The sequence below is a fragment of the Ovis aries genome, chromosome X, assembly GCF_016772045.2.
Source record: "Ovis aries strain OAR_USU_Benz2616 breed Rambouillet chromosome X, ARS-UI_Ramb_v3.0, whole genome shotgun sequence".
In the NCBI taxonomy this organism is placed as follows: Eukaryota; Metazoa; Chordata; class Mammalia; order Artiodactyla; family Bovidae; genus Ovis; species Ovis aries.
Genome location: NC_056080.1, coordinates 104675120 through 104693319, shown reverse-complemented (window position 1 = coordinate 104693319; position 18200 = coordinate 104675120). Strand labels below are relative to the sequence as shown.

Below are 18200 nucleotides of genomic sequence, written 5' to 3'. Positions count from 1 at the left end.
TGTTTCCACTGTTTCCCATCTATTTCCCATGAAGTGATGGAACCAGATGCCATGATCTTCGCTTTCTGAATGTTGAGTTTTAAGCCAACTTTTTCGCTCTCTTCTTCCACTTTCATCAAGAGGCTTTTTAGTTCCTCTTCACTTTCTGCCATAAGGGTGGTGTCATCTGCATATCTGAGGTTATTGATATTTCTCCCGGCAATCTTGATTCCAGCTTGTGATTCTTCCAGTCCAGCATTTCTCATGATGTACTCTGCATATAAGTTAAATAAGCAGGGTGACAATATACAGCCTTGACGTACTCCTTTTCCTATTTGGAACCAGTCTGTTGTTCCATGTCCAGTTCTAACTGTTGCTTCCTGACCTGCATACAGATTTCTCAAGAGGCAGGTTAGGTGGTCTGGTATTCCCATCTCTCTCAGAATTTTACAGTTTATTGTGATCCACACAGTCAAAGGCTTTGGCATATTCAATAAAGCAGAAATAGATGTTTTTCTGGAAGTCTCTTGCTTTTACGATGATCCAGCAAATGTTGGCAATTTGATCTCTGGTTCCTCTGCCTTTTCTAAAACCAGCTTGAACATTAGGAAGTTCACAGTTCACGTATTGCTGAAACCTGGCTTGGAGAATTTTGAGCATTACTTTACCAGCATGTGAGATAGGTGCAATTGTGGGGTAGTTTGAGCATTCTTTGGCATTGCCTTTCTTTGGGATTGGAATGAAAACTGACCTTTTCCAGTCCTGTGGCCCCTGCTGAGTTTTCCAAATTTGCTGGCATATTGAGTGCAGCACTTTCACAGCATCATCTTTCAGGATTTGAAAGAGCTCAACTGGAATTCCATCACCTCCACTAGCTTTGTTCGTAGTGATGCTTTCTAAGGCCCAGCCAGGATGTCTGGCTTTAGGTGAGTGATCACGTCATCATGATTATCTGGGTCGTGAAGATCTTTTTTTGTACAGTTCTTCTGTGTATTCTTGCCACCTCTTCTTAATATCTTCTGCTTCTGTTAGGTCCATACCATTTCTGTCCTTTATCGAGCCCATCTTTGCATGGAATGTTCCCTTGGCGTCTCTAATTTTCTTGAAGAAATCTCTAGTCTTTCCCATTCTGTTGTTTGCCTCTATTTCTTTGCATTGATCACTGAGGAAGGCTTTCTTATCTCTTCTTGCTTTTCTTTGGAACTCTGCATTCAAATGGGTATATCTTTCCTTTTCTCCTTTGCTTTTTGTTTCTCTTCTTTTCACAGCTATTTTTAGGCCTCCCCAGACAGCCATTTTGCTTTTTTGCATTTTCTTTTCCATGGGGATGGTCTTGATCCCTGTCTCCTGTACAACGTCACGAACGTCTGTCCATAATTCATCAGGCACTCTATCTATCAGATCTAGGCCCTTAAATCTATTTCTCATTTCCACTGTATAATCATAAGGGATTTGATTTAGGTCATACCTGAATGGTCTAGTGGTTTTCCCTACTTTCTTCAATGTAAGTCTGAATTTGGCAATAAGGAGTTCATGATCTGAGCCACAGTCAGCTCCTGGTCTTGTTTTTGTTGACTGTATAGAGCTTCTCCATCTTTGGCTGCAAAGAATATAATCAATATGATTTCGGTGTTGACCAGCTGGTGATGTCCATGTGTAGAGTCTTCTCTTGTGTTGTTGGAAGAGGGTGTTTGCTATGACCAGTGCATTTTCTTGGCAAAACTCGATTAGTCTTTGCCCTGCTTCATTCCGTATTCCAAGGCCAAATTTGCCTGTTACTCCAGGTGTTTCTTGACTTCCTACTTTTGCATTCCAGTCCACTATAATGAAAAAGATATCTTTTTTCGGGTGTTAGTTCTAAAAGGTCTTGTAGGTCTTCATAGAACCGTTCAACTTCACCTTCTTCAGCGTTACTGGTTGGGGCATAGACTTGGATTACTGTGATATTGAGTGGTTTGCCTTGGGAACGAACAAAGATCATTCTGTCATTTTTGAGATCGCATCCACTACTGCATTTCGGACTCTCTTGTTGATCATGATGGCTACTCCATTTCTTGAGGGATTCCTGCCCGCAGTAGTAGATATAATGGTCATCTGAGTTAAATTCACCCATTCCAGTCCATTTTAGTTCACTGATTCCTAGAATGTCAATGTTCACTCTTGCCATCTCCTGTTTGACCACTTCCAATTTGCCTTGATTCATGGACCTGACATTCCAGGTTCCTATGCAATATTGCTCTTTACAGCATCAGACCTTGCTTCTATCACCAGTCACATCCACAACTGGATATTGTTTTTGCTTTGGCTCCATCCCTTCATTCTTTCTGGAGTTATTTCTCCAGTGATCTCCAGTAGCATATTGGGCACCTACTGACCTGGGGAATTCCTCTTTCAGTATCCTATCATTTTGCCTTTTCATACTGTTCATGGGGTTCTCAAGGCAAGAATACTGAAGTGGTTTGCCATTCCTTCTCCAGTGGACCACATTCTGTCAGACCTCTCCACCATGACTCTCCTGTCTTGGGTTGTCCCGCGGGCATGGCTTAGTTTCACTGAGTTAGACAAGGCTGTGGTCCATGTAATTGTTAACTAGTTTTCTGTGATTATGGTTTCAGTGTGTCTGCCCTCTGATGCCCTCTCGCAACACCTACCATCTTGGGTTTCTCTTACCTTGGGCGTGGGTATCTCTTCATGGCTGCACCAGCAAAGCACAGCTGCTGCTCCTTACCTTGGACAAGGGGTATCTCCTCACTGTTGCCCCTCTCACTTTCTCACTACTGTTACTAGAAGGCCCTACTATTCCACTCTTCCTCTTTCCTTCTTGAAGTCATTTCATGGCTCTCAACAAAGACTTCAGTTCATTTCTCCCCACCTTTTCTCACTCATTTGCTAGTTTCCATCTACATCCTGTCAGGATTTAAGTCCCACTTAACTGATTAATTATGTAACAGATATTTATAGGACACTGACTATGTGTCAGTTGCTGTGTTGGGTGCTGATGATAAAACAGAGAATGAGAAAGGCATGGTCAATAGCCTCATGGAGCATGCCCTTTTGTTGGGGAGACAGACATTCAACAAATAAATTAGAAATGATTGGTCACCACGAAAGCATGGCATATGGGGGAGAGGATTATCCCCATTTTTCTCATTTGACCTGCCCTGACTCACTGAGAGAGCCTGTCCACATAGGATCCTATCTCTTACCGCTTTTCCTTGATGGACTCAACTTCACTCCTGGGCCCTAAGTAGGTGAAAGGTCAGTCTAAACTTGTGGACCAGCTAGGATGTAGAACAGTGTCCAAAAAGTGGAGTCCTATTACTTTCGAAGACAGGCAGCAACACTGGTGATAGAAAAGAGGGTCAGAGAAATAACGCTTCTGTAATGTGCTGAGGACTTGAACACATCCCAGTTGACATTAGCAGACAGTCTTTTTATAAAACTTTTTCTTTTGTATTGGGATGTAGCCAATTAACAACTTTGTGATAGTTTCAGGTACACACCAGACCAGCTCAGCCATATATAGATACATGTATCCACTCTGCCCCAAACTCCCCTCCCATCCAGGCTAGCAGAGGTTCTTTAAGAGAAAACACAGCTGCCAAAGCTGTTGCTTTGTTGTTGTTGGCTGCACTGCGAGGTGTGTGGGATCTTATTTCCCCAATTAGGGATACAACCCAGGCCCAGCAGTGAAAGCACCGAGTTCTAACCACTGGACCACCAGGGAATTCCCCAAAGGTGTTTTTGAAAGCAAATCCGTTGGCCTTCACTTTTAAGGAATCTACATAGTGCCCTCATTTCCCACAATTAATTAGCAACACAGCCCTCCCTCCCCTTCTTCAGAGGTCAGCCTGACCTCTGGCATATAAAGATATGATCATGCACTCCAAACCAGTGAGTTATTTTCTCTTCCTTCTCCTAGCTGAATATTGTTTCTCTCCAATAGGATTGTAAGAACCTTGAAGGCAAGGCCTGTACCTTCTCTTGTAACGCATGTCCACTGCTTCCCTTCCCAGCAAAGCCTGTATCTGTTCAGTGACACAATCTGTTTTCAGAAAAAAAAAATCGAGCTAAAAAAAGGAATGATGCTGTGGAATGGTATGGTGTTTACAAGCATATTCGAGGTTATTTTATTTATAAAAATTCCCAGACTTCTCTGGTTAGTCACTCTTATGGTATCAACAAAAACATTTTTCCCCTGAGTATTTTGTTAGCCCAAACAGATTGGTCTCCCTAGTTTCACAGATAGAAAGTCAGGTGTTAATTTGAACCAATCCTGTGCTAGTACAGTACTGCTAAGAATAGAAGCAAGGAAACATTATCCCTAACTCTCTCTTTAATCATTAGCTCGGCCTCTTTCTTAGTCTAATCCCCTTGATCAGGAGTCAAGGACCTTTCCAAGCAGTATGCCAAGACTTCTGTCACTGTTCCTCCCCAGGGCAAGGGGCAAGAAGTGATTAACCTCAGGGGAGGGCATGAGGGGGAAGATGGTTACCTCTCAGCTATTGTAACTTGGAGGTCAAGGGGAGAAGCCAACTCTCTGGAGAGAATGAGATTGGAATGAACTGATGGGAAGAAGAAGCCATGACAGTTGCAAAGATGAGCCCAGGCACTAAATCTGACTGTTTTCTTATCAAGAGTGAACCTAGAGACCTTGGAAAGTCAATAATTCCTTGGTTCTAGGAAGAAAGATGGTGTAATAGGGGAAAGCATAGACTTTTCACTTTGATGGCCTACAATGCTTAATTAAGTCTACAGTTAATATATTGACATACCTTCTAAAACATGAGAAACTTAGAGCACTATAACTGTAATCACTTCTCCCCAGACATGTCTTCCTTTCAAAAGCTGTGAAATATAATATGCATACAGATTTTAAAATAGACTTTGCTTTTTAGAACATTTTTAGGTTGATAGCAAAAATGAACAGAGTACAAAGAGTTTCCTTGCTCCCAACAACCTCCCCCACTATCAACATCCCATACCAGAGTGATACATTTGTTACAATCAATGAGCCTCCACTGACATATCACCATTATCCAAAGTCCTTTCTTTACATTGGGGTTCCCTCTTGGTGTTGTACATACTATGCATTTTGACAAGTGTATAATGGCATGTATCCACCACTATAGTATCAAACTGCCTTAAATGTCCTCTGTCCTCCATCTATTCATCCATCCCCCTCCACTAACGCTTAGTGACCACTAACCTTTTCACTGTTTCCATAATTTTACCTTTTCCAGAATGTTATATAATTGGAATTGTACAGTAGGTAGCCTTTCTAGATTGGCCTCACTCACTAAAGTATATACATTTAAGTTCTGCCACATCTTTTCATGCCTTGATAGCTCATTTCTTGGTAGTACCTGTTACATACAAATTTGATGCATAAAATATTATCGTGCAGTGTAATGAAAAAATGTAAAAAGCTAATGCCATAGGAAAACCACTACCCAGGTCAAGAAATAAAAGATTGACAACAGTCAAGAAATAACCATCTTACCATGTGGACTTCCAAAAGTCTGGACTCTGAAAAATACAAATAACATGAAAAGAAACATTGGGAGGTTTTAAGTTAAATGAATCTGGAGAGACAAAGCAACAAAATGCAATATGTAAACTTTGGTTGTTGGTTCCCCACCTCCACCACCCCAAAAAAAGACCCATAAAAGACATTTTTGGAGGTATTTGAATATGGAGTATTTATTAGATGATATGTAGAATTATGTTCATGTATTCAAGAATATAATTGTATTGTGGTTATACAGGAAAATGTCCTTATTTAGTGGAGATGCATACTGAAGTAATTGGGGATTTTTCCTGATGTCTGAAACTTATTTGATATGGCTCAGCAATGGCACCCCACTCCAGTACTCTTGCCTGGAAAATCCCATGGATGGAGGAGCCTGGTAGGCTGCAATCCATGGGGTTGCTGAGGGTCGGACATGACTGAGTGGCTTCACTTTCACTTTTCACTTTCATGCATTGGAGGAGGAAATGGCAACCCACTCCAGTGTTCTTGCCTGGAGAATCCCAGGGATGGGGGAGCCTGGTGGGCTGCTGTCTATGGGGTTGCACAGAGTCGGACATGACTGAAGTGACTTAGCAGCAGCAAAAACTATACATGGATATATATGAAAGTTCCACTCTGGTAGGACAATGTGAAGAGCTCTGTGGACCAGCTCTCCAGTGAAACTGGTGAAAATTATGAAAAAATTCTCTGGAAATGATCCTAAGGACATACAGAAAATGAAGAAACATCTACTTAAGAAAGAGTCTACTAAAATTTGATGAGAACATGAGGAGTATGTGGTATTGGAACCAAGACCCATTCTCTTCCTCCCCCTTTCCTAGCTCTGCAAGAAGGAAACTCCTCTCCTGATTGCTGCAAGCAAGAACACAGGGCTCCAGCTTTCCCTAGCTCCCAGTTGGAAGGTTGCCTTCTTAGGAGGTGCAGGATGTGAGCTTTTCTCATCTTGCCCTTAGCTGCCCGTTGCTGAGGTAAGATCCAGTGAGCGTGGCCAGGAAGCACAGGCTTCATTCTTTAACCCGGCACCCACTTGTGGTATGCAGGCTCTACCTTGGGCATGGCCCTACTGAGAATACTGGGGCCCCATTACTTTTGCTCTGGCTTGTAAGGTGGCGGTTCTGGGCTGAGAGAAGTGAGCCTAGAAAACTCGGAGCAATAGCCCTCCACTCCACTGAATACCAAGTTCCTAGAAGCAGAAGAGAGGAAGGAACAGAAAAATTATTTGAACAAATAATGGCTAAAAACTTCACAAATTTATTGAAAAATATTTGTCTACACATCCAAGAGGGACTTCCCAGATGGTGCTAGTGGTAAAGAACCTTCCTGTCAGTGCAAGAGATGTAAAAGACGCAGGTTCAATCCCTGGGTAGAGAAGATCCCCTGGAGGAGGGCATGGCAACCCACTCCAGTATTCTTGCCTGGAGAATCCCATGGGCAGAGGAGCCTGGCGGGCTACAGTCCATAAGGTCATAAAGAGTCGGACATGACTGAAGCGACTTAGCACAGCACAGCACACATCCAAGAAGCTCCACAAATTCTAAGGATATACAAAACAAGACAAAAACAGGAAATGCAAGGAAATACAAAACAAGGAATTTATAAAGAACACTTAAAACTCATTATTACCAAGAGAAATAACCCAGTTGAAAATTGGGCAAAGGATTTGAATAAACATTTCTGCAAAGAAGAAATGTAAATAGTCTGTAAGCCCATAAAGAGGATGCTTGACATCATGACTGATCAGAGAAATGCAAATTGAAAGGGCAATGAGATGCCATTCACATCCACTAAGATGACTATAATAAAAGGTCAGATAACACAAGTGTTGTCAAAGATTTGATAAAATTATAACCCTCACACACTCCCGATGGGAATGTAAAATGGTGCAGCCACTTCAGAAAGCAGTCTGGCAGTTCGTCTAATTGTTAAACATAGAGTTATCACATGACCCACCAATTCAACTCCTAGGTACGTACCCAAGAGAAATGAACATACATGTTCTCACAAAAACTTGTACACAACTGTTTATAATATAGCAGCATTATTCATAATAGGTAAAAGGTAGAAATGACCCAAATGCCTATCAACCAGTAAATGGATAAACAAAATGTGACATATCTATACAATGAAATATTATTTGGCCATAAATAGGAATGAACTGGGCTTCCTTGGTGGCTCAGACAGTAAAGAATCCACCTGCAATGCAGGAGACCTGGGTTCGATCTCTGGATTGGGAAGATCCCCTGGAGAAGAGAATGGCAACCTACTCCAATATTCTTGCCTAGAGAATCCCATGGACAGAGGAGCCTGGTGGGCCACAGTCCGTGGGATTGCAGAGTCAGACGCCATTGAGCAACTAAGCACAGCACAGCACAGGAATGAATTGCTATTATAGATTGAATTATTCACCGCCCCCCCCAATTATATGTTGAAACCCTAGTCCCCAGTGTGACTGAATTTGGACATAGAGCCTTTAAGGAGATGCTGAAGGTTAAATGAGGCGCTAAGGATGGGGTCTTCATCCCATAGCACTGGCATCCTTGTAAGAAGAGGAAGAGACACCAGCAACCTCTCTTTGCAAGTCAGAGTGGAAAGAGTAGAAAGGCCACGTGAGAACACAGTCAGAATGTAGCCGCCTGCAACCCAAGGAGGAGTCTCACCAGACACCAACCCTGATAGCACCTCGATCTTGGACTTCTAGTCTCTAGAACTGTGAGAAAATAAATTTGTTGTTTAAACCTCCCAGGTTGTAGTATTCTGTTATGACATACCAAGCAGACGTAATACAAGTACTGACACATGCTACAACATGAGTGAACTTTTAAATGAAGCTTTCTACATGAAAGTTTTTAAACTTTTTAAAACTTTCTATATGAAAGAAGCCAATCACAAAAAATCACATGATTCCATTTATATGAAAGGCCTGTCATAGGCCAATCTACAGAGACAGAAAGTATATGCTTGCTTGCTGAGAGGAGAGGGGGATGGAGAATTCATAGTTAAAGTATGAAGTGTACATCTGGGGTGATGAAAATGTTCTAAAATTGAATATGCTGATGGTTGCATATATCTCTGATTATACTGAAGACCATTGAATTGTACACTTAAAATGGGTGAATTATATGAAATATGAATTACATTTCAATAAAGTTGTTAAAAATATAAGTATACATGGAGAGATATAAAGCAAAATGTTAACATGTTAGCAATTGTTGCATCTAATTAGAGGGTAGGTGAGTATTAATTGTATTATTCTTTCAACTTTTCCTCTATCTGCAAAATTTTCCATAATAAAAAATTGGGAAAAAATAGAAGCAGCCCTCCCATGTGCTCTTTCCTGATCACTCCCATTTTTCCGCTTCTAAGAAATAACCAATATCCTGACTTTTGTTAACCATGTCCTTGCTTTTCTTTATAGTTCTACTGCCTATGTATGAGTTCCTAGACGATGTAGATTAGGTTTTCCTGTTTTTCTACTTTATACAGTATGCAATATTTGTCATACAGTATGTAATATTTGTTCTTGGCTTGTTTCCATCAACAGCATGTTTGTAAGGTACATTCATTTTGTTGCATGTAGCTGTAGCTCATTAATTTTCACTGCTGAATGTTTTCCATTGTTTGGAAATATCACAATTTTTTATCTTTTCTACTGCTGGTCAACATCTTGGGTTATTCAAGTGTGAGGGCTGTTAAAACAGTGTTGCTAAGAACTTTCTTGTACATGTCTTTTGATGAACATATTTACAAACTTCTGTTGGGTGTATACATAGAAGTGGAATTGCTGGTCCACAGAAAATGCATTAGCTTTAAATCCACTAGATAATGCCAAACTTTTTTGAAATGGTTAAATCAAATTATATCTCCACTAGCAGTGTGTCAGAATTCCTGTTGTTCCACATCCCTACCAATGGTTGGTATTGTAAGGATTAAAAAACAACATCAGCCATTTCTGGTAGATGTGGTGGTATCTCATAATGGTTTTATTTTGCATTTCTCTGATGAAGTTAAGGACATTTTCACGTATTTATTGGCCATTTGGTTTTCTACTTTTGTGAAGTAACTGTTTATTACTTTTTACCCATTAAAAATTTTTTCTTATCATATTCCAGCAGCTTGGTATATGTCCCAAGTCCTAGAACTTTATTTGCTACGTGTATAATACAAATATCTCTGCTATTGTATGGATTAATTTTTAATTCTCTTAATGGTAACTTTTAATGAAATGTTTAATTTTAATGTAGTCAAAGTCTTAATTTTTTCTTTTATGGTTAATAGTTTTGCGTGCTGTTTAAGATTCTTCACCATCCCAAAGTTGTGAACACAATCATTTACATCACAAAAGCATAATTTGCCCTTCAAATTTAGATGTATCTTCTACTTGTACTGACCTTGGGGTATTCATTGAAGTAAGGATCCAATTTCTTTCTTTTTTTTTTTTTTTCTATATGGGTATCCTATTGTCCCAGCACCATTTTGAAAAGAACCATCTGTGTCTCTTGGCTGTTCTTTCAAGAAGAATTTTCCATCCAGCTGCAAGGAGTACAGTCAGCTGTCAGCCTCCAGGTGAAGCACCTTTGAGATCACTAAAGCATTTAAGCAGAAGCCAAGCTCTTCCCACGCAGCCCCTAGCTAGTGCCTGAGCATGGGAGGCATACTAAGGCCTGGTCCTTTGAGGGTTTTCTTTAATGAGCTCTTCACTTTCACAATCTGAGGTTCTCCTTTCCCAAACCTGCTTTCCCGTCCTTTCAGATGTTACCCTCCAATAAACCTCTTGTACTCCAATTCAGTGTCTCCTTACCAGAGGACCTAAACTAACATATCTGCTACCAGGGGTGATCCAAGAAATCAGGCAGTAATGGAATTTGGGAGATGCGATCACTCACGACCAGGCTGTCAATGCAGACCCCGCACCCAGTAGTATGTGAAGGATGGATTGTTCCAGGCACCAGATGGTGGTGCTCTTGCTAAAACTTTCGCAGGTAGTGTCTTGGGGAAATAGTCTATGAAAGGGAATAATGCCTTGTCAGTGCAATGATTCAGGCTTTTGGGAAATGAGTTGGGGAGAAGAGGGAATCATACAAAGACAATGAAATTGCCAGCTCTCATTTAGTTGCATTGATACCTACAGAAGGATAAGAAAAAGGTGAGGATTGTTAACAAACACGGTGAAATCCAGAACGTCTCTTTGGCAGCTTACACCAAAGCTCTTGTCTTCTGCAGTGGAAGAACAGGAAAAAGTCTCAAGGCCACAAACTCACTATTGTAAAGAGTTGCGGAGCTTCGAAGATGACTGAACATCTGACGGAGGCAAATGAGAGCCGTGGTTGGGAAAACTTGGGACACGGGCTGGTGAGTGAGCCTGAACATTTTGATGTCTGTCTGAGTCTGTTTGGGCTGCTCTAACAAAATACCACAGATTGGGGGACTTAGAAACAACAGAAATTTATTGTTCACAGCTCTGGAGGCTGGAAGTCTGAGATCCGGGTGCCAACATGGTCAGGTGAGGGCCCTCTTCCCGGGTTGGAGTTCTCTCTGTGTCCTCACATGTGGCAGGGGCTAGTGAGCTCCTTGGAGTCTGTTTTATAAGAGCACTAAGCCCATTCTAAAGGAGACCAGTCCTGGGTCTTCACTGGAAGGAATGATGCTAAAGCTGAAACTCCAGTACTTTGGCCACCTCATGCGAAGAGTTGACTCATTGGAAAAGACCCTGATGCTGGGAGGGATTGGGGGCAGGAGAAGAAGGGGAGACAGAGGAGGAGATGGCTGGATGGCATCACCGACTAGATGCTCATGAGTTTGAGTGAAATCCGGGAGTTGGTGATGGACAGGGAGGCCTGGTGTGCTGCGATTCACGGGGTCACAAAGAGTCAGACCCGACTGAGTGACTGAGCTGAACTGAACTGAAGCTCATTCATGAAGGCTCCGACCTCGTGACCTAATCACTCCCCCAAAGGCCCCACCTTCTAATACCATCACATTGGGCATTAGGATTTCAACATATGAATTTAGAGGGGGGACACAAATATTCCGATCATAGCAGCTCTCTAGGCTTGCATTGCCAGATTTAGCAAATAAAAATATAACAAAAATTCAAATATCGCCTGGGACACACTTATACCAAAACCTTATTCATGTATCTGAAATTCTCGCTTAACTGGGCATCCAGTCAATTATCTGACACCCCTACCCCGGCCCCCTCTGCACCCTCAGAACCTGTACAATGGCCCATTCCTCATTAAGAAATAGCACTCTAGCCCACTCCATCCCCCATGTGGGAAGACACAGCAAAGGTATCTGTCTCTGAAGGCAGCAGGAGACCCCCCCTTCAGGATCTGCCCCCACCTCTTCTCCTGCCAGCCCCAAGTAGCAGCATAGCCCGTGTAAGAACAACACGGGCCCACTGCGGAGGACAGGCCCTAGAGCCCAAGGTTTGGTTTAGTCACTAAGTCGTGTCTGACTCTTGTGGCCCCATGGACTGTAGCCTGGCGCACTCCTCTGCCCAGGGGGATTCTCCAGGCAAGAATACTGGAGTGTGTGGCCATGTCCTTCTCTAAGAAGCCCAAGTGAGCCACACAAATTAGCTAGAATGTGTCAGCAGGAGTCAGAAGGGTATTCATGGGACTTGATTGTGAGGGTACTCAATCAAGCGGGCCATGTCATAAGACTGAAAAAGGGAGAGTTTATAGATTTGGGGGTACTCTTAAAGAGTTGGGCACAACTGACACTTTCACAATTTCTTGGGATACAAGATTTAATTGTTATAACAAAAATTCAAATATCATTTTGAATTCAAAAATTCAAATTCGTTTTCTGTGTCCACTTGACTGGGCTAAGGGATGCTCAGAGAGCTGATAAAACATGATTTCTGTGTGTCCCATGGGAGTGTTTTTGGAACAGATGAGCATTTAATTCAGTAGACTGATAAAGAGATCCACCCTCACCAGCGTGGACAAGTATCATCTAATCTGTTGAGGGCCCAAACAACAAAAAGGCAAAGGAAGGGTGAATTTCCTTTCTCTCTTCTTGAGCTAGAATGTTCATTTTTCCTGGCCTCTGACATCAGAGTTCCTGGTTCTCAGGCCTTTGGACTCAGAAGAAATTATATCACCAACTTACCCAGTCTCCGGCTTATGACAGCAGATCATGGGACTTCTTGGCCTCCATTACCATGTAAGCCAATTCCTATAAATCTCATCTTACATATACCTATATATATCTGATTGATTATATTTCTCTGGAGAGCTCTTACTTTTTAAAATATTTATTTATTTGGCTGCACTGGGTCTTAGTTGCAGCAGGCACTGCCTGCAAAATCTGTAGTTGCAGCATGTGGGATCTAGTTTCCTGATCAGGGATCAAACATGGGCCTCCTGTGTTGACAGCGCAGAGTTAGCCACTGGACCACCAGGGAAGTCCCTGAAGAGCCCTTATTAACACAGATTTTGGTACTTGGGGTGGAATGCTGCTGTAACAAATGTGAAAGCAGGTTTGGAACTGAGTAATGGATAGAGGGGTCTTCCCTGGTGGCTCAATTGGTAAAGAATTCACTTGCAGTGCAGGAAACCTGGGTTCGACCCCTGGGTTGGGATGATCCCTTGGAGAAGGGAATGGCTACCCACCCCAGTATGCTTGACTGGGAAATCCCACGGAGCAAGGAGCCTGGCAGGCTACAGTTCATGGGGTCACAAAGAATCGGATACAACATAGTGACCAAACAACCACCTCCAATGGGTAGAGGCTGGAAGAATTTGGAGGTGCATGCTAGAAAAAGTCTACATTGCCATGAATGGGCCATGAAAGGTGGTTTGGGTAAGGGCTCAGAAGAAGGTAAGAGTATAGAGAGAGCTTCAGTCTTCTTACAGAATACCTAAGTGGTCCTAAACAGAATGGTCACAGTATGTCCCAGCATGGACACTAAAGGTCATTCTGATGAAGTCTCAATGGAGATGAGGAAACTGGGGGAAAGGCCATTCTTTTTATAAAGTGGCAGAGAGCTTTGTCGACTTGCGTTCATGTCCTAGAGTTTTGTGGAAGACAGAATTTGTGAACAGTAAAGTTGGATATTTGGTTGAAGCTATTTCTAAGCAAAGTGTTGAAGGAGCAGCTTGTCTTCTCTTGACTTCTCATAGTAAAATGAGAGAAGAGAAAAATGGCTTAAAATTGTTCATCAAAAGAAAAACAAATTAAAAGTTTGGAAAATTCTCAGCCTATCCATGTGGCAAAAAAATTGAGAAGGCATGTTGGAATGAGACCATGATAGCGTGACCAAGCAATAAAGGGATTAGTAGAGGCGTCAGCCAGGAAGACGCAGGAGGCAATGGCACCCCACTCCAGTACTCTTGCCTGGAAAATCCCATGGATGGAGGAGCCTGGTGGGCTGCAGTCCATGGGGTTGCTAAGAGTCGGACACAACTAAGCGACTTCACTTTCACTTTTCACTTTCACGCATTGGAGAAGGAAATGGCAACCAACTCCAGTGTTCTTGCCTGGAGAATCCAGGGACAGAGGAGCCTGGTGGGCTGCCATCTATGGGGTCGCACAGAGCTGGACACGACTGAAGTGACTTAGCAGCAGCAGCAATAGCCAGGAAGAGGGCCCTCACCAGGACATGACTATGCTGGCCCCTAAATCTTAGACTTCCCAGCCTCCAGAACTATGAATGATACATTTCTATTGTTTATAAGCTACCCAGGCTGTAGTATTTTATTACAGCCACCTGAACGGATTGAGGCAATACTCCAGCCAGGACTGTAGGGAATGACACACAGAGCTGCTAGGGTGACTCCTAGAAGCCTGGGGAATGTGACCCTGGGGAATCTCACATTAAGTGAGGTTGAAATGCCCAAGTTGCTATGGGAGACAGTGGGGGAAGGGATTAAAAGACCTAAGGCCATAGGCACGTTGGAATGCATATATTATGTGAGCCCAAAAGACCCACTGGAGATTATGTTTCACGGAGGGGCTCACGGAACACACTATTCAGCAAGGTCATGAGGAAAGTTCTAGCAAGATGGGCAGCAGCATTACCAGGAAGCTGAGTGCTCATTCATATATAAACCTGCAATGAATGAGCAGGAGCCTGAGAAAACCATGATCCCTTGCCAAGTTCCTGGACCTGATTCAATTTTCAAGACCTGGAATCCATTGGCTGAAAAAGTGGCCTGGTCCCCAGAAAAAAGGACCCTAAATCACCATGGAAATTATAGACCATAATACTAGCCCCAGTTTTTCCCCAAAGGGACCTAATGCCATTTATTTGGGTGACTGTCCAGTGGGGAAAGAGGAGACATTTAGAGCACTACTGGATATTGATACCCAGACACCCAAATTGTCATCATGACTCCCTTATTAGAGAGTGGGTTATAGGGAGACTGGATAATAAATAGAGTCTTTGCAAAAAGACATCTTACAAGAGGTTCACTAGGTCTTTAGACTTACCAGATGCTCATTTCCCTGGTCACTGAGTCTTTGCTGGGATTGACAGGGTGTCTTGTGGGATAAGAGCTACAACAGTGGAAAGACTAGGTTGGTGGTTCTAAAACTTTAGGTGACAGTCAAGATTATAAATAAAAATCAATACTCCATCCCCTACCTCAAGATGGGACATGGCAGAGATTGGTGCTACCCTAAGGATCTCAGAGATGAAGGGATGGTGTTCCCAATTTTATACATACACCAGTACAGACCCTGCAGAAATGAATAGAACTTGAAAGATGAGTGGAGGTGACTGTAAGTTAAGCAAGTAGTAGCCAATCACAGTGGAGGTGACTGTAAGTTAAACAAGTAGTAGCCAATCACAGCTTCTGTGCTGGCCATGGTATCTTTACCAGAGCTGACTAATTTGGCTTTTAGGTATTACATGATATATAGCCATCGATTTAGCAAATATGTTCTTTGCTAGTCCAAACAAGAAAGAGGATCAGAAAGAGTTCACAGTAAGTGGAACATATAATAATATTTATTTACTGTTTTGGCCAGGGATATGTTACTTCTTCTCCCTATGTCATAAAATAGTTCAGAGAGATCTGGCCTCTCTTAGCAGCCACAAAACATCACATTTATCCATTACATTAATGACATCATTATGCTGATTGAGCAAGGTGAGCAAGAAATGGCTACTACTCCACAAGCCTTGGTACTGGTACAGACACGTGCTCCAGATTGTAGGAGATAAAACCTGTAAAGATTTAATGAAGTTTTTTTTTTTTTTAAAGGATCTAGTGGTTAGGAGCATGCAGGAACATCCCTGCCAAAGTAAAAGACAAATTGTGGCACCTTGTAATCCCTCCTACAAAGAAGAAAAACCCAGTACCAGGAAGAACTATTTGGGTTTTAGAGTGAATCATTCCATACCTAGGAACACTAGTCCAGTCATATACCTGGAGTCAGGGAAGTCTGCCACCTTTGAATAAGTCGTGGAACAGGAAAGGACTCTTTTCAACAGATCCAGGAGGTGAAAACAGTTCTGTTGCTTAAACCATATGATCCAGCAGACCCTATGGAGTGGGAAGAATAAGGGTGAGAAAATAGGTATTGTAGAGTTTATGCCAAGTCCCTATGGGCTGGTGTTACAAAACAGGGACAAGATGAGATATGAATGGAGCTTAGGTAATCCATTTGGACAACTCCTGGTAGTCCCTTGCCTTGCTCCATTTTAATTGTGAATGGACAAGTGCAGCAACCCCAAACCGAGGTGTGTATGGTTGCCAGGGACTCAGGTTTCACAGTAATGAGGGTTTCACTGACATCACCAAGTAAGCCAACAGGACTAGCAGACGTGATATCTGAGGGTGAGAAGAACTTAGGATGGATAGTGAAGGAAGGAGCCAATACACATAAAGCAGCTGCAGAACTTTTTATCCAAACCCCTGTAAAAAATATACCTGCTACCTAGAGTACACAATTTGTTTACAGCTAGTTTAAGTCTAGGTTAATCAAAATATTGTGTTCAGAAATTTCCTGGGTTAGTTCTGTCTCCACTCCCAACCCCTAAAGTGGTCGTGTTATTTATCTGAAATACTGTTAAGTTAGTTTGTTTGGGGCTTTTGTTCCACCCCATACTTGTGGAATTTATTTATTTATGACCTTTGTATATTGATTTTGTATCCAGCAACCTTGCTAAACCTGTACTTACTCTCATGCAATTATTGCTTAGTATTTTCACTGTAATACTTTTTAAAAATACCACAAGTTATACATTATTGTTTTGCCTTAATTTTATGGATTTACTCACATCATCACCAATTTTTTCTCAATATTTCTTTTTGTGATTTAGACCTTCTTTTTGATATCATTATTTTTCTTGAAGTACAGCCTTTACTAAACTCTCTGTTTATATGAAAATGCCTTTGTTTCACCATCATGCACAAAAGATCATTTTTCCTGGGTATTAATTCAGCACTGACAGATTTTAGCCCACCCTTTGAAGGTATCATTGCACTATTTTCTGATTTTCATTGCTGCTATTGAGAAGTCTGCTGACAGTCTGCCTTTCCTTTGTGGGGGAATCTGTATTTTCTCTCTGGCTATTTTTTTAAAACTAAAAATTTTGTTGATATAATTTTAGATTTACATACAGTTGTAAATAATAATACAATCTTGTATACTTTGCCAAGTTTCTCAATATGCTGTGCTGTGCTAAGTCACTCAGTTGTGTCTGACTCTGTGATGCTATGGACTGTAGCCCGCTAGGCTCCTCTGTCCATGAGGATTCTCCAGGCAAGAATACTGGAGTGGGTTGTCATGCCCTCCTCCAGGGAATCTTCCCAACCCAGGAATCAAACCCAAGTCTCCCGCATTGCAGGCAGATTCTTTACCACCTGAGCCACCAGGGAAGTACCAGTTTCTCAATAGCAACATGCAAAAACAATAGTGTGATATCACAACCAGGATATTAATATCCACTGAACTTATTCAGATTGCCCCAGTTTTACTCACATTCATTTTTGTGTATATGTCTGTATGTGAGTGTATTTTAAGTTCTATGCAATTTTATCACCTGTACAAGTTTGTGTATCCACCACCAGTCAAGACAATAAACAGTTCCAACACCACAAGAATCCTTCATCTTGCCCTATTATAACTACACCCACCTCCCTCTGACCCCCTTCCCTTGTCTCTAATCTTTAGAAAACACCAATCTGTTCCTTATTTTTATAATGCTGTCATTTTGGCAAAAAAAACAAGCTGGAAACTACACTGGATTTCAAACCATGAAGAACATGGCCAAGGACAAATAGATTTGTAAACTCAGGTTTTCTGAAACTTCTGGTTTCTCTTACCTCTCTTATTGTGCCTTCTCAACCTTCTAGGTCTCAAATTACCCTTAAATATTGCTGTTATTCAGACTTGTGGACACAGTTGGGGAGAGAGTAGGGATGAATGGAGATAGTGGCTTTGAGACATACATGACCATGTGTGAAATGGCTAGCTAGTGAGGAGTTGCTGTATAACACATGGAGCTCAGCTCAGTGCTCTGGGATGACCTAGAGGGGTGGGGTGGGGTGGGGGGATGGGCTTGAGGCTCTACATACTATCATGTGTATACTGATAGTTGATGCACATTGTTATACAGCAGAAACCAACGCAACATTGTAAAGCAACTCTCCTCCAATTAAAAATAAATTTAAAAAAATATTGCTGTTCTTCGCAGTTCTTTCCTAAAAACGTCTGTTCTTCATATCATACA

General features: G+C 41.9%; 1 long non-coding RNA gene across 1 annotated transcript in view; it reads right to left on the bottom strand.

Annotated features, from left to right (window-relative positions):
• LOC121818169 (uncharacterized) overlaps window positions 1–18200 on the bottom strand; it is a 54388-nt gene that overhangs the window by 10644 nt on the left and 25544 nt on the right. The window contains exons 4-5 of the long non-coding RNA XR_006058234.2: window positions 3958–16008; window positions 3186–3322 (exon numbers count right to left, since the gene is read on the bottom strand). This is a non-coding gene — a long non-coding RNA (uncharacterized LOC121818169). The remainder of the gene's footprint in view (window positions 1–3185; window positions 3323–3957; window positions 16009–18200) is intronic.